Consider the following 19,158-nt stretch of genomic DNA (forward strand, 5'->3'; position numbering starts at 1 on the left):
CAGAACAAAATTTCAAAGACTCTGGAGATTATCTACAAGACAAACATCTAAATAATTTATGTTTAAAAAATTTATACTTTTCATTTATATATAGTCATATTAACTATTATAATAACTAGTAATATTGCTTGGGCAAACAATCATTCATCTTTCCTAAAAATTATTTATACAAAACAAAAGCAAGCAAGTAGATAAGTTTTGGGCGCAAATAGATACGAAAGTGCCGAGCCGTTACTCAAGGAAATAAATGCTCTAAATTTATACTAACTAAATATATACCATAACTTCCCAGTCGGCAAATTTAGTTGTAAATGCGCATTAGAAACTCGTTTAACTTCGTACCGTTGTGGTATGTATGTTAGCCATTTTATTGTATCGAACACGCATTAGAAATACGCATCAGATGCGTATAAAGACAAGTATACAATACGACGCCTACTGAGTATCAAGCTCGCATTTGAAACTCTTGTAAACACGTATAAAACACGATAAACAGAGACTATTCAATACGATATTTTCCTGGTAGTACATGCGCATTTAAAACTTTCCAGAATACGCGTTATTTACGCATATATGTTAGCCATTTTATTGTGTCGAACGCGCATTAAAATTAGACATCAGATGCGTATAAAGACAGGTATACAATACGATGCCTAATGAGTATCAAACTCGCATTTAAACACCTTTAAAACACGATAACCAGGGAATATTCAATACAATTTTAATAACTATTATGAATTCATAACATAATGATAATGACTAGCAGTAAGCAACCCGTAATACGGGGTATGAGTTATTAAATCATTAATAACAATAAAAACACATTAATAACTTGATATTTTATCTAAAAAATTAAATAAAAATTTATCTATAAATATTTTAACTTTGACTGCCTACCAGCAACGTCATTGCTTATAGTTAACGACATAAAGACCGCATTAACATCAGTTGAGTTCTTTTTAAAATCTGTCACAACACAAGTACCAGAAAAAGAAAATTCAAGTAAGGCCTGCAAATACCTAAAAAAAAGAAATTAAAAAAAAAATTACAATTTTTTTTTACAAAAGTACTATTTGCATTTTATTGTTAGTAGGATTAGGATAGTAATAACAGAAAAGATATATTCTGTGTCGACAGAATATTTAAAAAAGATTATAAAAAGGATAGACAACACAATGTAGTAACACTGGCAAATAACACCACAACTTAATAAGATATTTTATTAACTTAAATACTTGGGCTAAAAAGAATTTATTTACTACAATAATTAAACAATCGAGAGACAATTATAGTTAAACAATTTAAACAGTTATACCATAAAACAGCAAGCAACTCGTAAAATATTTCTTAGAAATGGTCATTATCAATTGTGATATTAAGAAATACGTAAGAGCTCAGTAATTACATAAGTTTTATTGAATCTCCCGCTCATCTAAGAGAGAGAGGGAGAGAAAGAAAGTGTTTCCAAAGCAGCATGTTAACAAAAGTAAAAAAAAACACGGAATCAATAGTAGTAACTTGTTTTTTTATGTTACCAGTAAACAAAATTATTTTTACCATGATTAAAAGCTAATTTCCAGCATTAAGCTCCAGCTTCTCTGTAACTGTTGACTAATGAGTAATAGAGCAAATTTCACATCATACTAAATTTACAAAACTAAAACCATGTTTCAACAGTAAGCTAACTAATCAAGAGATGACAAAGGGAAGACAAACTAAAAAAAGAAAAAATGAAAAAAAGAACATAATTATGATAGAAATTATAAAAAAAGTTAAAACTATTTAAATTTAAAAGTGTTAATTGATACTTTGAATAGTTAAACTAATACTTTGCTTTGTTCTAAAGTAAAATCAAATTAACAGACATTAACACTACTTGACACTGAATTCTGTCAAGTTTTCTGCTCGCCGAGCAACATTTCTAATATTTCAATAATGATCAATTTCATCCTGCCTAGATCTATTTTTTTCATGTGACAACTATTTTTAAGTTGCCTATAAGCATTTACATTAATAACTTTGTTGAGCCTAATATTATCTATTTCAATTTAACTATTATCAATAAAATCCATATCTTTTTATATGTTTACATACATTAGTCATTTATCAAAAATATTAAACAATATTTATTTACATCAATTATTTTTAATTTAAAAAGAATCTAGACTACAATGCACAAAGTTATTTTTACCTTAATGCACAAAAATAATAAATGCACAATCTTGTATAAAAAATTGAAGCAATGTCAATCAGTATATTTTACTCTATATTAATTATTTAAATATATATATATATAAATATATATAAACATATATATATATATATATATATATATATATATATATATATATATATATATATATATATATATATATATATATATATATATATATATATATATATATATATATATATATATATATATATATATATATATATATATATATATATATATATATATATATATATATATATATATACAGTATTGGGCAAAACATTTGCAACCAACATCAAAAAATGCTAAAAAGTGTTCCTAATTTTACATGTCTTAAAAGTAAAACGCATTATACTACCACAGCAAACAGTTCAGGAGTCTGGAGTCACAGCATGCCATGAAATGAGCAATCAGCTGACAGGTGACAGCACACAGGCAGAATTTCGTTGACAAGTGCTATTTTGCAGCGGACAAAACAAGTGCAACTTTTTTGGTTTGTTTCATTTTCTTAAGTCTGGTCCATGTCAACATCACGGAAGATTTTTATTAATTAAAGGAAGTATCTAGAAGTTTCTAGAATCATGCAGAAGCTTCCAGAAGTTTCCAGAAGAAGCATCTGGATGCATCCAGTAGCATCCAGAAATATCCAGAAACATTCAGAAGCATCCAGACGCATCCAGAAGCTTCCAGAAGCATCGAAAAGAAGCATCTAGAATCTTCCAGAACAGGTTCACACAGGTTCATTTTGCTATATAAGAGACATGTAAATCAACATGTTATTCAGTCAGTATATGGAAGTCAATCAGTCAGTATTATCAAAACAGTTTATCGAAGTGAGTTTTATCTAAGTGTTTTATTGAAGAACATCAATAGAAGAAGTGAAATACAACAAGTGCTTCATTACATCAATACAGTCCACATCCAACCAAGACGTTGTGTTCCACAGAGCATTATTGTATCATCACAAGGTAAATGTAACACGGTAAGCCTTGAGAAGCATGATTATTTATTTTTATTATTTTTATGACTTCAAGTGCAAAAATGGCTCCCGACAGTCTTGGATTGGAACTAAGAAAGAAAATTATTGGCGATTACGTAAGTGGAATGTCACAAAAAAGTATTTGTGATAAATATCGCATGAAAAAATGGACCGTATCAAAAATATGTTCCAAATATCGTTCTGCGGGGAAGTTGGCAGCAGATAACAAAGGTGGAAGAACGCGTTCCACCACTTCTAGAGAGGATTCTATGATCGTCAGATCCGTCAAGAAGGATCCCTGGATATCATCAGTCGAGATATAAAAGCAATTTGAGCTGCCTGTATCGGACCGAACAATCAGACGATGTGCTGTTGAAGCAGGATTGTTAGTATCAAAAGTAGTCAAGCAGTGGTTTCAAGACAACCACCAATCGGTGATGGATTGGCCGCCTCAATCTTCGGATCTCAACGCTATTGAGAACCTGTCAGAGATCTTCAACCACAGAATTAATCGTGAAGGTGTTCGTAATAAGGATCAACTGTTTGAACAAATCCAAAAGGCCTGGGCAGCGATTCCACAAAGTTTCATTGATCACCTGATCGAATCTATGCCTCGAAGATGCAAGGTTGTGATCAACAACAAAGGATTCGCCACGAAATGTTAATAGCGAAATACAGCTTAGTTAACATTTTGTCGAGTTGCACTTGTTTTGTCCAGAAGGAAATCAACTTTTTTTAATACTTTTGATTAATTTATTAACTTTCGTATATATATATATATATATATATATATATATATATATATATATATATATATATATATATATATATATATATATATATATATATATATATATATATATATATATATATATATATACATATATATATATATATATATATATATATATATATATTTATTCACATACCTTTAAAAAGTGGTATTACACTTTACACAATGAAATATGGAAAAACATCATCATTTTTTCAACTACTTTCACAAGGAATTTATTTGTTTTTTCTAGTCCGTTATTTTTTCTAAGAAAGAATACTTACATAGATACAGAGAAATATAAAATATACTAAAAAATAGGCAGATTTATGTTTCCCCTATAACATTTTAAAGTTATGTTACGTCTTAATCGGTTACAATTGGTAACAAGGTTACATTCTCTAACTTTTAATTAAATATTAAGTAAATAAACTTGATAATGCAGTAAATGTTTGTTTTATATTGCCGTGTTGCTAAAAATCATCTTTTATTTTATTTTTATTGTAAAATAGCTTCGTCTCAATTGGTTACTTTGTCACGAAAAAAAAAAAAATTCTCAATTCGCAACGTTACGTCTCAATTAGTTTTCTTTTTAACTATATAAAGTGTAACCAAATAAGACGTAACATAACGTTACTAAATATAGATTCGAGACGTAACTAAACTACGTGACGTAAATGGATTTTTTTAACGTTACATTATGTCTTAATTAAATATAATAATAAATAACACTCTAACAAGTATCAAGATAGACGTAAGGTAACGTAAAATAAATTAAATTTGTGACGCGTTAAATTCGCTAATTGGTATGGTGGTTTATTCTCCTCCAGCTAATTGCCATACGGAGACCACTATACCATGGCACGCAGAGACATGTTCAGCCCCTAATAGGGGGCGTCATTACCGCTCTACGGCCAAGAGTAGAGTGAGTTTTGGAAGAACGAAGGATATGTTAGAATGAAAGATAGAAGAAGTCGGGTTAGAAAGATAGCATTAAGAAAAGCGGACAGAAATTGCACACGATGTTAGAGGGTGCAATCGGTGGAAAACATGCTGAAATTAGGTTAACATAATGACAGCAATTTTGCGTATCAATTAATTATAATTAATACGTAACATCACGTGTCGCATGGTCACAGTAAATATAATATATATAAGGAATTAGATTGCTTGTGGGTTAGTTTTTTTTTTAAATACTTTTTTTTATTACAATGGTCTGGACAAATGTATTCAGGGCATTTACAATATTGTTAATTCAACAAATTTGTTAAATACTGTAATTCATTTATGAGTTATGGTATTCAACGATACATTTGTTAAGACATAAGCAACTAAAAAAAGTTTTAGAAAAATATTTTTTTGTTAAAAAATTCAAATCGCAAAGTTGCAATTAGTTAATTGCAACTTCGCGAATCGAAACGTTGTTTTCGTGACAAATTTGTTATAAAAAAAAATTAGAAATAATTTTTTGTATATTGTTAAAAGTTTAAAAAAATACCAGTATGGTTTTTTTTAACTTATAAATATTAATTAAAAAAAAAACCATGACACTTATAATTATAACAGTGCACTTTTAATAAGTGTAAACTAAGAAGCAACATAACGTCAAAAAAATCTATAGGTATTTTAAATGCGTCTCACATTTATATTATATAAAGTAAAAACACGTTTTATTTGATCAAAAGCTTTTAAATTTATAAGTTTAGAAAATAATCTTTGTTTAATAAAACCCACAAGCAATCCAATATAATTATTATATATATACCTAATTTTTTTTAACACAAAAAAGATCTCGAATAATTCTTGTTACTTAAAAAATAGCTAAATCAGATTGCTAGTGGGTTTGATTTGAAATGAAATTTTTTTTAAGTCTTATAAACGGCGTAAATCGTTATTAAATCCGAAGACGGCATATTAAAACATTTTTAACTCAAGTTTTTTTTGCAACTTTTTTGATTAAAATTTAGATTTCAATGCGGTAGAAAAGTATTATTTTGAGGTACATGAAACAATACACAGTTGATGTATGAACACTTCATTGCGCCTGTACCTTATATTTATATCTGTAAATGGCGTAAACACGATTTGGGGGGAGGGTGTAATCAGGGGTCAATTATAAAAGAAAGAAGACACTAAACTGAAAAAAAGGTAGGTACGTTAAAAGCACAGGTTCTTTTATTGAGGTGGAGGGTACTAAAAAAAGCGTATATTAAAATTATAAAAAAAGACACTAAACTAAAAAAAAAGTAGTAACGTTAAAAGTGTAGATTCTTTTATTGAGGTGGAGGGTACTAAAAAGGGGGAGGGGAAGAAGGATTGAAATAAAAGCGTACGTACTTAATGAACGACTCCTAATTAGAAATACATTTATACATATACAATTACCAATGATAGTTAAAATTATGCTTGCAATTTTCGGCTTTTAAACTAGGCATAAGGGGTGTTCAAAAATTTTTTATTATAAAACGAAAATACACAAGAAACCCAATATGGAGCAAATATGAAAAAAATACGATTACAAAAAAAAAATTCTAAAAATATTGACATTTACCTTGTGCTCAAGCAGCAAAAAACCCCGGAAAATGCGCTAAATATTTTCTGAAAACAAAATTTTTTATGTGATAATGACCCAAATTTTTTTTAGATTGTTATGTATTCCGGTTTTTTCATAAATGTTGTTTAAGTTAAAAAAAAAGATTTAGGAAAAAAAAACTATGGGCAAATACGCAATAAAGTTTTATTTTTTGACTAAATTTTGCGAAACTTTATTTTATTTTAAACAACAAATACGAAGAAACCAGAAAACACAATAATCTAAAAAAGAAATTGGACCATTATAATCACATTAGCATTTTTTTTTTACAAATATTGAGATTTACCTTGCGCTCAAAGTCAAATAATTTGGGGACAATTTGGGGCATTTTTCGAGGTGTTTTGCCGCTAAATTTATTTATTTTGTCAAAAAAAGTTTTACTGTTGTGCTAATGTGATTTCAATAATTATATAATTGGATAAATGTTTTTTGTTTTTTTTTATCGATTCTATTCCTTTAAAGATGTAGATTTTATTTTTATATTTTAAAGATTCTCTGCAGCTAAGATCGCAAAAACGCATTAACCTCCATAAGGTAGCAGAGGCGCTCGGGGATCAATTAAAACGAATGCCAATGCATGCAAAATGCGCAGTAATCAAGGCAGAAGCCAGACTAATAGGCATACCTAGTCGGGCACCAAAGGAGGCTAGTATTGCACCTGAATCTATTGGTAATGATAATTCTAACAGTAACGCCTTTGATGATATTTGCAACGATGATAGTTCGTTTACCAAAGACAGTAGTTAGAGGCAAAATGTACACAGATTATTATGTTAATTATTTTTTTCGTTATAATAAACTTCTGAATTAAATGCTTTTTTCTGATCGCCATCAATAAATTTTATATGAAATTTGAAATATATATGAAGAGGAGGGAGGAGGGTAATCAGGTGCGATCAATCCCCCTTTATTTGCATATTCTCTTTATTTCAAACAACTTTTAAATGTAAAGTTAAGAAAAATTTATATTTACTATTATAATCTGCCTTTTTACTAAAAATTTTCGCGTTACGGGTCCGTATATATATATATATATATATATATATATATATATATATATATATATATATATATATATATATATCTATGTATGTATGTAGTATATATACACAACACAAAACGACTTATTATTAATGTTAATTACAATATTTTAAATCTAATTACGTTAAAACTTTTAATATAAATAAAACGTTTTTAAATTTTTTTTATTTAATCAGCGTAACACTTCTTTTGTTTTTAATACCCCACAAGCAAAAACGTGTATATAATGTCAATTTTGACAATTTTTAAGTCTAATTATGATAATTAGCTGATACTATGGTAAGGTTTATGTTACTATCAATTAATACGAGGATATATTTAGTTACTTAGTTTTTGTTATAAAATTTTATGTGATATACATTGTATGATTGGCATTAGTCTACGCCTTTCTCTCCAGACGATGGTATGTTCTTAATTGCCTATATTATATAGGCTATAAGAGTAATCTGCAGCTATATTGTAGGTTGATAATTAGTGTCTTATCGCATACAAGTTAACAATTAAATATCGCATAAATGAAAGTCGCCACTGGTGATCATGATCCCGTTTTATTAAATCAAAATGTTACGTATTAATAAGCTATTCGTTACATCTCGGATACGTAAAAATTATACTTTTGCACGTAACGTTACGTTACAATGTTACGTATCATTACGTAAAATCTTACGTCTCGGTTACGTAAAAATAACGGACATTTTGCACGTATTGTTACGTTACAATTTTACGTATCGTTACGTAAAATCTTTCGTCTCGGTTACGTAAAAATAACGGACATTTTGCACGTAACGTAACGAATCTTGTTTACGTTACAACACGTAATGTAACCTGAAAATGTTATAGGGGTTTATAAACTTTTGTGTCAACAAATTACAGTCAGTTTTCCATGTTAAATACATAAAATATATATCTAATATAATATATATCAAATATTATATAAATCCAATATAAAATATAACAAAATAGTAAACTTACTCAAATCAGTATTAGTTATACCGTGTGAAGTAACTAAAAAACACTTCAGTTCTTTTCAGTCGCTCTAAAAAATAACTTTCAGCTCTTTCCAATTGCACTAAAAAGAAAAAAAAAACACTTACCTAGATAAGTTGCCAAGTTCTTACGAATCTGAAAACAAATAAGTAAAAAAACAAAGAACAAACAAACATTTATTTGTTAAAACTACTATATTTAAATAAATTAAATTAAAAAAAGTGTAACTCTAATTCTCCTTAAGGGCTAAAAAAAATTTCAGCTCAAATTTGCTTGCATACCTTGCTTGTAAAACCATGTGAATAAGAAACACATTTAGAAAAGCCTAGAAACTACTTAAAGATGATATATGCAACGTTGACTGGACTAATTATTAGCAGATGTTTTTAAAAACTTCATAAAAATTTACATATATTAGTTCTTTTATATTGCATAAATATGATAAATCTGAAATGAAAAAATGTAATGGATAAGTAAATGCAAAGAAAAACATCATATATGAATCGAAAATCAATATATCTGATAGAGATAAGATGTCGTGATAAGAGAGTAGTAGTTGTTAAATCTTGTTATTTCATGTTAGCTTTTAGAAAACAATTCATGTTGGTACATCATGGTTCTAAAAATTCAAATTAAGATATAAACACAATGTATATATGGCAAAATGATTTTTCTTGAGCGGGTTTTGGTGAATGATTAAAAGCAGTGAGTTTCAATAATAAAACCACATAACTTTTAACAATAGACACCAACATAAAGGTAAGCCAAATGTAACAACTTTAGTAACATAAATAACAACTTTATGCAAAATCTTGCTCAACACGTTTGCCAAGTCACACACTTTGAAAACATGGAAACAACATAATATAAACATATATACTAACTATAAAACACAATATATTTATTTAAATTTATATAACATATATAAACACCTTTTATAATATTTATATACATAATAGATACATTTTATACTATTTTAAAAAAACATTTATAAAACCATTGTATAACACATATTACCACATACATATATTTATCAAAAACTTTATAATTTTGAACATAATATAAACATATATACAAACTATAAACTTGAATTGCGCGAGCAAAAAATTTAAAAATAACATGAAAAAATCTAAAAAGATTCATATATATATTTATATATAAAGACATATATCTCGTAATAAAATATCAAATTATAATCATATTTAATTTAAATCAAATACTTATTGAATAAAGAACCTAAAACAGATAAAAGAACTACAATCCTAATAACAAAATTTAACGTTTAGCAACAATTAAAATGTCAGTGTTGGCTCAAAATTTTAACTTATTTTCCTGAATTTTCAAAAACAGAACAAAAAAAGGTAATAGCATAACAGAAATGCCAATAAAATAATAATTAACAGAATAAAATAAGCAAGGTATGCAGCGCCGTACTATCGCAAGTGCAACAAGTGCAATCGCACTGGGCCCCCTATTAAATAAATTAGAAAAACTTCTCCAATACCATAAATTACTACGAATTAAAAAAAAAAAAAAATTTTTTTAGTTTCTGCACAGGGGCCCCCAAAAGTTACAGCACGGTGCTGAAGGTATGAAATGATAGGATTTATTTGAATTATATTTATGTATATTTGAATTATATTAATTTAGGACTTCATAAAACTAAATTAATAAATTTAATAGTAGTAATAAATATTTTTATGATAAAGTTTTAGTAACTCTTTTAGTGCAAAAAAGTACTGTAACTGTACTGGAGATAATTTACTAAATTGCTCAAGAGAAACATTTTTAATTTAAATTTTATTTTCGCTATATTAGTTTAAGCATGCGCTTTAAAAGCAAAGATTTTCGTTTTTCCATTTTTTGTTAATATTTGATCAAAATCGGGTTCGATATCATATCCGATTTTGATCAAATATTATAAATACGTATTTTTGATAAATAAGTGGTATTGAACTCGGAATTCGAAACTTAAAACTAAATGCGTATTTTTCTGGTATCAATTGCGGTATGTTATACGTGATCAATCCCAGTAGGCACGCAACGTTTTATTCACGTTTCAATCACGTGTATTTTAGGTGACTTCGTCCAGGTTACTATTTTACGTGAAAGTCACGTGAAAGTTACGTGCCAAAATATCTCGTCTTTCGGAACTTTTTTTATTTAAAAAAAAAACTGGCATAAGAAATGTGAAATAATATTTTTTATTATATTAATTATTTTTTTATAGTATAGTTTTTATATTCATTATATTAGTTATAATTATTTACTTCTATGATAATATAATTAATTTTTATTGTAGTATTATCATAATTAAAAAAAAAAAAATTGGTCTATATAATATCTTTTAACGCAATGCATTTAAAACAGAACTAAAAAGAACAATATATTTTAAGTTGTAATATCTAATATCTAAATTATATCAAATTAAGTTAAATAAATTAGTACCCTATTTGCCGTCCCTATTTGCCACACAAATAAGATTAAACTCAAATACAAGGTATGCTTTTTTTCTACTTTATGATATAATATTTAAGACTGGCGAATTTGTCCATTTTGCTTACTTAATTTAGTACGAAATAAGTTATGTTATAACGAATTTAATATCAAATTAAGTAAGCTACATGGACAAATTATAAATTCTAGCAGAACTTATTCTTGATTCTTGAGCAATAATAATGTCTCTAGAACTTCTGCATTATTACTCAAGAGTCGTTTAGATAAAAACCCAAAATAGATTTTCTTTCTTTATTTGGTTTTTATCAACAAGGTTAAAGAATTTATCCAAGAAATATCAATAAATAAATGTGTTATGTTATTTATTATTGATATATGTATATATTATTATTAAATAATTTATCTTTTTATAATATATGACATCTTGATCTCGTGCTTTACTTGTTAAAAAGGGTTAATACTTATTTATTTCTTTTTTTTATATTATTTGAATATTATATGATTAATATATATATATTCGAGTTATATGAAATTATTATTATATATATTATATGACTTTTATTACTATTGTTATTATGTACAATATAAAACAGGTTATTAACGCGGATTTGTTCGATGTTTTCCCCACAAAAAGATAATTATGATGCTATTGTATTTGAAACTGCATTTTACTTATCTTTCAATGTTGACGACCTTCCAATATGTAAAGCAAGTTTCTCTCAAGTATAGCATTGCTTTTTTAAAAATTGTTTAATGATTTAGATCAAAGAAATAGCAACACCAGAAAATCTTGTTGCCAAAACAGTTGGTGACTCACCATGTAAGATTTGTCTTAAAAATTTGTGATTTAAGATGATTATTTAATATTAATATTATTATTTAAGTTTTTATTTGTTTCTTTTGAGCTAAATTTGGTGTTGTGAGCTATTATTGAAGAAAATATTGACTTATTCATTAGATAAAGTTTGATGCCTGCTCTTACCCCGTTTCCTTCTTCATGTTTCAATCATGTATATTTTAGGTGACCTTGTCCAGGTGACAATTTTACTTGATTAAAACATGAATGTTACGTTGCCAAAATATTGTGTATTTTGGAACTTTTTTTATTCATAATAAAAACCTGTGATTAGAAATTTGGAAAGATAATCTTTATTTACTATTTTTTTATAATTTAGTTTCAGGGATTATCTTATTCGGGATATTCCCGGAATACCAGATATTTTTCTGAAATTTATCTTTTTCCAAATATCCGAAAAGTTTTCCATACATACAACCTATATTACAAGTTCCATACATACAACTTATATTACAACATATAACAAGTATATATTATTCATCTATTTGTTTTAATGTTGTTTTAGTCATCATTCATACAAAAATTAAGAAAAGTTTTTAAAAATTGAGAAAAAACTCGGCTGAATGCAAAATTAGGGGAAAAATGAGGGGGGAAATATTCTGAATTTTTTCAGGATATTTTCCGTAAATTTTTTCCGGATATTTTAAATATAATGATTACATGAAATATGTAGTTTATATATTCATTATTGTAATTTTTATTTTACTTTTACAATAATGTAATTATTTTGCATTGCAATTTTATAATAATTAATTTAAAAAGTAGGGCGTAAGATATCTTATAACTTCGCAATGCATTTTTGACAAAAATAAAATGTCACATATATAATATTTTATCCAAACATATTATCTTATAACTAAGTTTTATCAATTTAGGTTTAATAAATATATTATAAAGCTTAGTTCAAAATTGTGTAACGTTATGGCAGATAATTATCATATTGCAATACGCAAAAGATCAAACCCTACTACGAGGTATACTTTTTTTTCTACCATATTGTATGTTATTTTAGACTGTCAAATTTGTCAATGTAATTAATTTGATAATAAATAAGTTATTATAACTTATTTAATATTAAATTTATTAGGCTACATGACAAATGATAAGTTCTGCATAAAATATTATTGACTAGGAAGACCCAATGGTATTGTTATGTTATTGCCTAGGAATATCATTCTGTAGTAAGACCCAATAACCTTTTAACTTTTAAAGTTTGACTTTAAATTTCACTTTTCCCTCTCTTTGTCTTCTTTTGTGATCGCACTCTGTAGTAAGAATTTGATTTATTTCATATCTTGTTGGAGAATGCAACTTGATTCTGAGTTGAATTTTCAGCACTCTGTATTTATTGGTGACCTAATTTGACAATACTTTATTATACATATTTTTAGTTTTATACTTAAATATTATATATAATTAGGGGTAGATGAGGCTCCTTAGCCGTGGTGAATGTTTCCACAGCAAAAGGCGCCTCAAGGTGAAAATCTGACCATGAATAAGGAAAATCAAGATATAAAATCCCCACTATAATGCTTTGTGGTTATGTGATAACTATTACATTTATATAAATTGTTTTAATTTTTGTGTGCATTCTAAAATGACATTTAATGCTGTTCAAAACTTTGTAGATTACTCATTTAAAGCAACTTTGTGGGCTGTCACCTTTGCATCTAGTGAGTTAATGTATGAACAAGTTAATGCAGAAACAGATGCAAATATAAGAAGATGGAAAACAAAGAAAACAAGTTATCATGTTATCACAGTACACTGATGTTATCACATAAGGTGAGTACAGGTCTTTTTCTAATCACGCCTATCAGTTATTAACTTTATATAGATATAGATATAGATAAATCTATAGATAGATATTAGATATAGATATATATAGATAAAAAATATTTTTTTAAACTGTCATCATCTGTCGACTTTTTTGTTACATCTTTTTTTATTAAATACTTATTTACTTTTTTAGCAATCAGAGTATAAAATTAGAAGGCAAATGACTTTTATTTTTTTACACTGTATGTAGTATTGTTTTCTTAAAATTATTTAATGATTTAGATAAAAGAAAACAAATAACACACTAGAAAATCTTGTGATTTAAGATAATTATTAAATAATCATATTATTATTTAAGATTTTATTCGTTTCTTTTCAGCTAAATCTGATTCATTAGATAAAGTTTGACGCGTGCTCTTATAGAAGAAAATATCGACTGATTCGTTAGATTATGTTTGAAGCGTGCTTTTATGGGAGAATAGATATATAAGTTTGAAGCGTGCTCTTCGTAAGTTGCAGATCTACGACTTCGTACTTATTACTTATTGGATATAAGGAGGATATTTTAACAAAAGTGCAGCTTTTATTACAAATTAAAAATTTTTATGTCAAGAACTAATATACTGACTAATAAAGCCATGTATTTTAATACGTATTAAATATTTCCTCGACGATGAGTTTTTTTTCTTTACACGAATTCAAACACTTATAATTGTAATTTTAAAGCATAGTTATTGCTTAAATATTACGTGCCAAAATTAACGTAAAAAGCACGTCTTTTGGACAGTTTAAGGGGACCAAAAAGTCACCTAAATATCACGTGCCAAAAGTAACGTGAAAAACACGTCCATAAATCACGTGAATTGGTCATTTCATGGGGACCAAAAAGTCACCTAAACATCACGTGCCAAAAGTAACGTGAAAAACACGTCCATAAATCACGTGAATTGGTCATTTCATGGGGACCAAAAAGTCACCTAATTGTCACGTGCCAAAATAACGTGAAATTCACGTTTTTGTCACGTCGCTGTGCCTACTGGGATACTCAGAGTATTTACAATACTAGATATGCCGACTGGGTATATTTATGGGTTATTTATGTTTAAACTTCAAAATGAAATGATTCCAAAATATTTTTTCAAAAGTTTCACTCGAATTAATCATAAATATGAAACAAGACATTCAATGAGTAATTACTACATCCCACTAACATCACTCAAAAAATCTGACTTCTCGACTATATGCCGGGGACCACGCTTGTGGAATTCGGTTCTTGACGAAAATATGAAAAAAATAAAATCTATTGCTACATTTAAAAGAACTATAAAAAAACACTTACTAAATTTAAACATTACGTACATTCTCTCATTTTTAAAAAAAAAATTGAAATTATTTTGTATTTTTATTTTTTTATGTACTTTATTTAATTTTAATATTTTTTATTTGTTATTTTTTTAATTTTAACTTTATCTTAAACTTCTTCTTTTTTTAACTTTAAGTTCTTTTATTAACTTTAATTTCTTTTTTAACCTTCAAATTTTTTTAAACTTATTAATTTCACTCTTTTTTGTAATATTGTAAAAATTTATTGTATTTTTTTGTATTTCACAAAGGGGCTTGATGATAAGTCATTTTCACTTCTACTTGCCCCAGTCAGCTTGTAATTACATATATTTGTTTAAGTTTATAGATAACAATGTAAAATGTGTAAAATGACGAAAAAAAAAAAAAAAAAACTATTAAACTCGTCGTGTAGACTAAAAACACCAAATCGATTCAAAATTTATTATTTATATTTCATGATTTTTTGTAAACAAAAAAATATCATTTTTTATAATTTGTTTTTATTTGCTTTATTTCATTATGGTGTGACATATTTTATGTGTCACAGAACATCTAGAACACCGTCGTGTTGCATGTCACCAAGCCCAATTTAAAGCACCACCTTTAATTTCTTTAATTGCGGCGTGAAACATTGGGCTTGGTGACATGCGATACGATAGTGTTTTAGATGTCGCGTGATAAATAAAAAATTCAAATGTCATGCCATGGTTAATTTAAAAAGTTGCGTAATTAATTTAATTATAAATGTCACGCCACACCTAACAGCTAAAAGTTGCGTAATTAGTTTTATTATAATTGTCACGCTACACCTAATATCTAAAAGTTGCGTGACCATTTAAATTTTTAATGTTGTGTATTGAATTTGGGTTTCGTGACATGGCAGTTTCATAAGAAAATTTGGCTTTTACATTTTTTACATTATCATATATTTCGCCTTCTAAATCGTCTACAATACTGTTGTATTGACTCCAAAGCTTGTTTTTATTTGTTATATGGATTGCTTAGTTTAGTATGATTCGTGCTAGCCCAAACTATGTTGTCATAGGTTACGTGGCTGTGCATAAACGAAAATTACAGACTTTTTAATTGTCGAAAATTTTCTTTTGATTGAGTTTACATGAGGTTTCAACGATAAAGTTTCATAAAAATTGACACGAATTCACGAATGAGTGTTTTTGAATATAAATTCTTACGTGATAATGAAGCGTCTGGGAAACATAAAAGGAAAATTTTTGACTTATTCGATTTATAAAATAATGAAAATTTCGTTTTAAGGGTATATAAAGGCACGTCAAATATGCAATGTAAACTATTCATTTACTCATTCTTTATTTACTATTTCGAAAAGAGTTACGAAATTTTAATGAGTATGGACAAAGTAATCGATTTTGCGTGTAACGTTTATGTAAATGTGAAATGTAACGTTTTTAAAGAGACGTCGATAAAACGTTGTTGCGTAACGTTAAAAAAACGTTACTAAAAGACGTTACAAAAATGTCGTAACTAAACGTTGAAAAAAACGTTATTAAAAAAACGTTGCTTAAACGTCGCAACTTAACGTTGTAAAAACGTAACTTAAAAAGGCGTTGCATTAACGTTCTTAAAGCAGTCGATTTTGCAAGGATTTGTAACGTTGGTAGTAAAACGTCAATTTAACGTGATTTTAAAGATGTCGAGTAAAGGTTGAAATATAACGCGGAATCAACGCTTAAATGCGTTGTAGAAAAATTGCCAAACATTATTAGAAATACTTAAACTTGACAATAATATATATTGAATTGGCAAATAAAACTAAATTGTATGTTGAACTCTGCACTTGCAATATTTCAAAAACCGATTTTTAATACAAACAGTAATATACAATGAAAAATTAAAAAATATATACAATTTATATATATATATACATATATATATATATATATATATATATATATATATATATATATATATATATATATATATATATATATATATATATATATAAATATCTTTTTTAAGATTTATGTGTGTGAGTGGTTATACAGGATATCGCATTGATAGGCCAGGATATCATTGAGATACAGAATCTAAATCAAAAATTAAAACTTGTATCATTAGTAGTCTGATAGCAAATGTAAAAACAATATTATTGAATTAATATGATTATTATTAAATTTAAAAAGTAAAAACAAATATTTATATACATTTTCTTGTTTTTGTTTTTTTTGTTTTTTTTGTTATTCGCCTCCTCAAGGCGAAGAAGGCCACTACAGATGAGGAGGCTACTTAATAGTGGTTATAACCCCCTCTCAACTCTATAACTCCGAAACACGAACCTCGACGAACAAGGCCGCTACGCGGATAAACAATATGATAAAAGTAATTTATATCTATATATATATATATATATATATATATATATATATATATATATATATACATATATATATATACATACATACATATATATGTATATATATATACATATATATATATATATAAATATATATATATATATATATATATATATATATATATATATATATATATATATATATATATATATATATATATATATATATATATATATGTAAAATATATATATATATATATATATATATATATATAATGTGTATATATATATATATATATATATATATATATATATATATAATGTGTATATATATATATATATATATATATATATATATATATATATATATATATATATATATATATATATATATATATATACACATTTTATAAATGAAAAAGTCAAATTTTTAACTAAAAATAGTCACATTCCTATACATAAATTAACTAAACAAAACTAACATCAATAGGTGTAACTATAAATTATCAATTTAAATCATATTATGAACTTGACTCATTAGATGGAAACCAGTTAAAACCATATCATTGCTCAATCTTTGATCCACCAGAACATTGCTAAATAAACTAACACTGGTAATCAAACTACAATAAGTAGAAAAAAAATTTAGACTGCATTATTGAAATCAGCTATGGCCAATAGTTAATATTAGGTGTTTTTTAATTCTTTACCATATAAAAAACAAAGAAAAGTGAAATCTAAAAATAAACACAATTATTCATTAACATAATTACTTACATTCTACTTTGGAGTCTTCTATAATCGCGAAATTAAATCCTTTACATACTTCTTTATCTATTAGTAATTACATACTAAAATAAATATAAACAGAAACATAAAAACTAAAATGTAGAATAAGTGTAAACAGATTACGACAAATATAGGCAATAATAATACAACAAACAGAATCAATATATTACTTATCCAGAAATAAAAATAAAACAGTTTATTTGATATAGTACTTCACTGTTAATATAAAACTTTAATAGTTTTTTTTTCATATAAAAAAACTAATTAAATTAGCAATAAGTACTGTGATATTGAATGACCTCCATTTACTTTAATTCTTGTTCGTCAAGGTTCCTGTTTCGGAGTTATAGAGTTAAAAGAGGGTTATAACCACTACTAAGTAGCCTCCTCATCTGTAGTGGCTTTATCGGCCTTGAGGAGGTGAACAAAAAAAAAGTATATATATTGTTATATATATATATATATATATATATATATATATATATATATATATATATATATATATATATATATATATATATATATATGTATATAAAATATATATATATATATATACATATATATATATATATATATATATATATATATATATATATATATATATATATATATATATATATATATATATATATATATATATATACATATATATGTATATATATATATAACAATATATTTTGAATAGAAATTAATATGGCAACCACTAGATCTTCTGCTGTGGCGTGGCTTGTTGGTAAATCTACACAAGCTCTGTTGACTGCCAGACGACCTTCAAGAGGGGATATTTTTTGGAGGTTGCTCTTCCATCTTATAGAAGAGAAACAAGAAGTGAAAAAAAGTATTCGGGCAGCAGTTGAAGCAGTTCTTGTTATGTGGGAGAGAGGAAGAATTCCAACTCAAAGAACTGACAATACAGAAAGAAAGTTAAAAAAACTTTATGACGAATATCTGTTGCTGAAAAAACACTGACAATCAAAATTGGACTGCTGTCAAATGAAAGAAGGACTTTTCCAT

At 26.5% G+C, this 19,158-nt stretch overlaps 1 long non-coding RNA gene across 5 annotated transcripts; it reads left to right on the forward strand.

Moving 5' to 3' along the window:
- Window positions 1–10,913: 10,913 nt before the first annotated feature.
- On the forward strand, window positions 10,914–14,350 carry LOC136089413 (uncharacterized). Of its 5 annotated transcripts, XR_010643031.1 has the most exons (6): window positions 10,924–11,087; window positions 11,807–11,864; window positions 11,950–12,079; window positions 12,220–12,874; window positions 13,529–13,685; window positions 13,962–13,998. It is a non-coding gene; the product is annotated as an uncharacterized LOC136089413 (long non-coding RNA). The 5 variants fall into 5 exon arrangements; XR_010643029.1 differs by lacking the exon at window positions 13,962–13,998 and adding an exon at window positions 14,059–14,350 and having other exon boundaries at window positions 10,925–11,087; window positions 11,807–12,079; XR_010643027.1 differs by having other exon boundaries at window positions 10,925–11,087; window positions 11,807–12,079.
- Window positions 14,351–19,158: the final 4,808 nt, after the last annotated feature.

Source organism: Hydra vulgaris, chromosome 13, assembly GCF_038396675.1.
Source record: "Hydra vulgaris chromosome 13, alternate assembly HydraT2T_AEP".
Classification (NCBI taxonomy): domain Eukaryota; kingdom Metazoa; phylum Cnidaria; class Hydrozoa; order Anthoathecata; family Hydridae; genus Hydra; species Hydra vulgaris.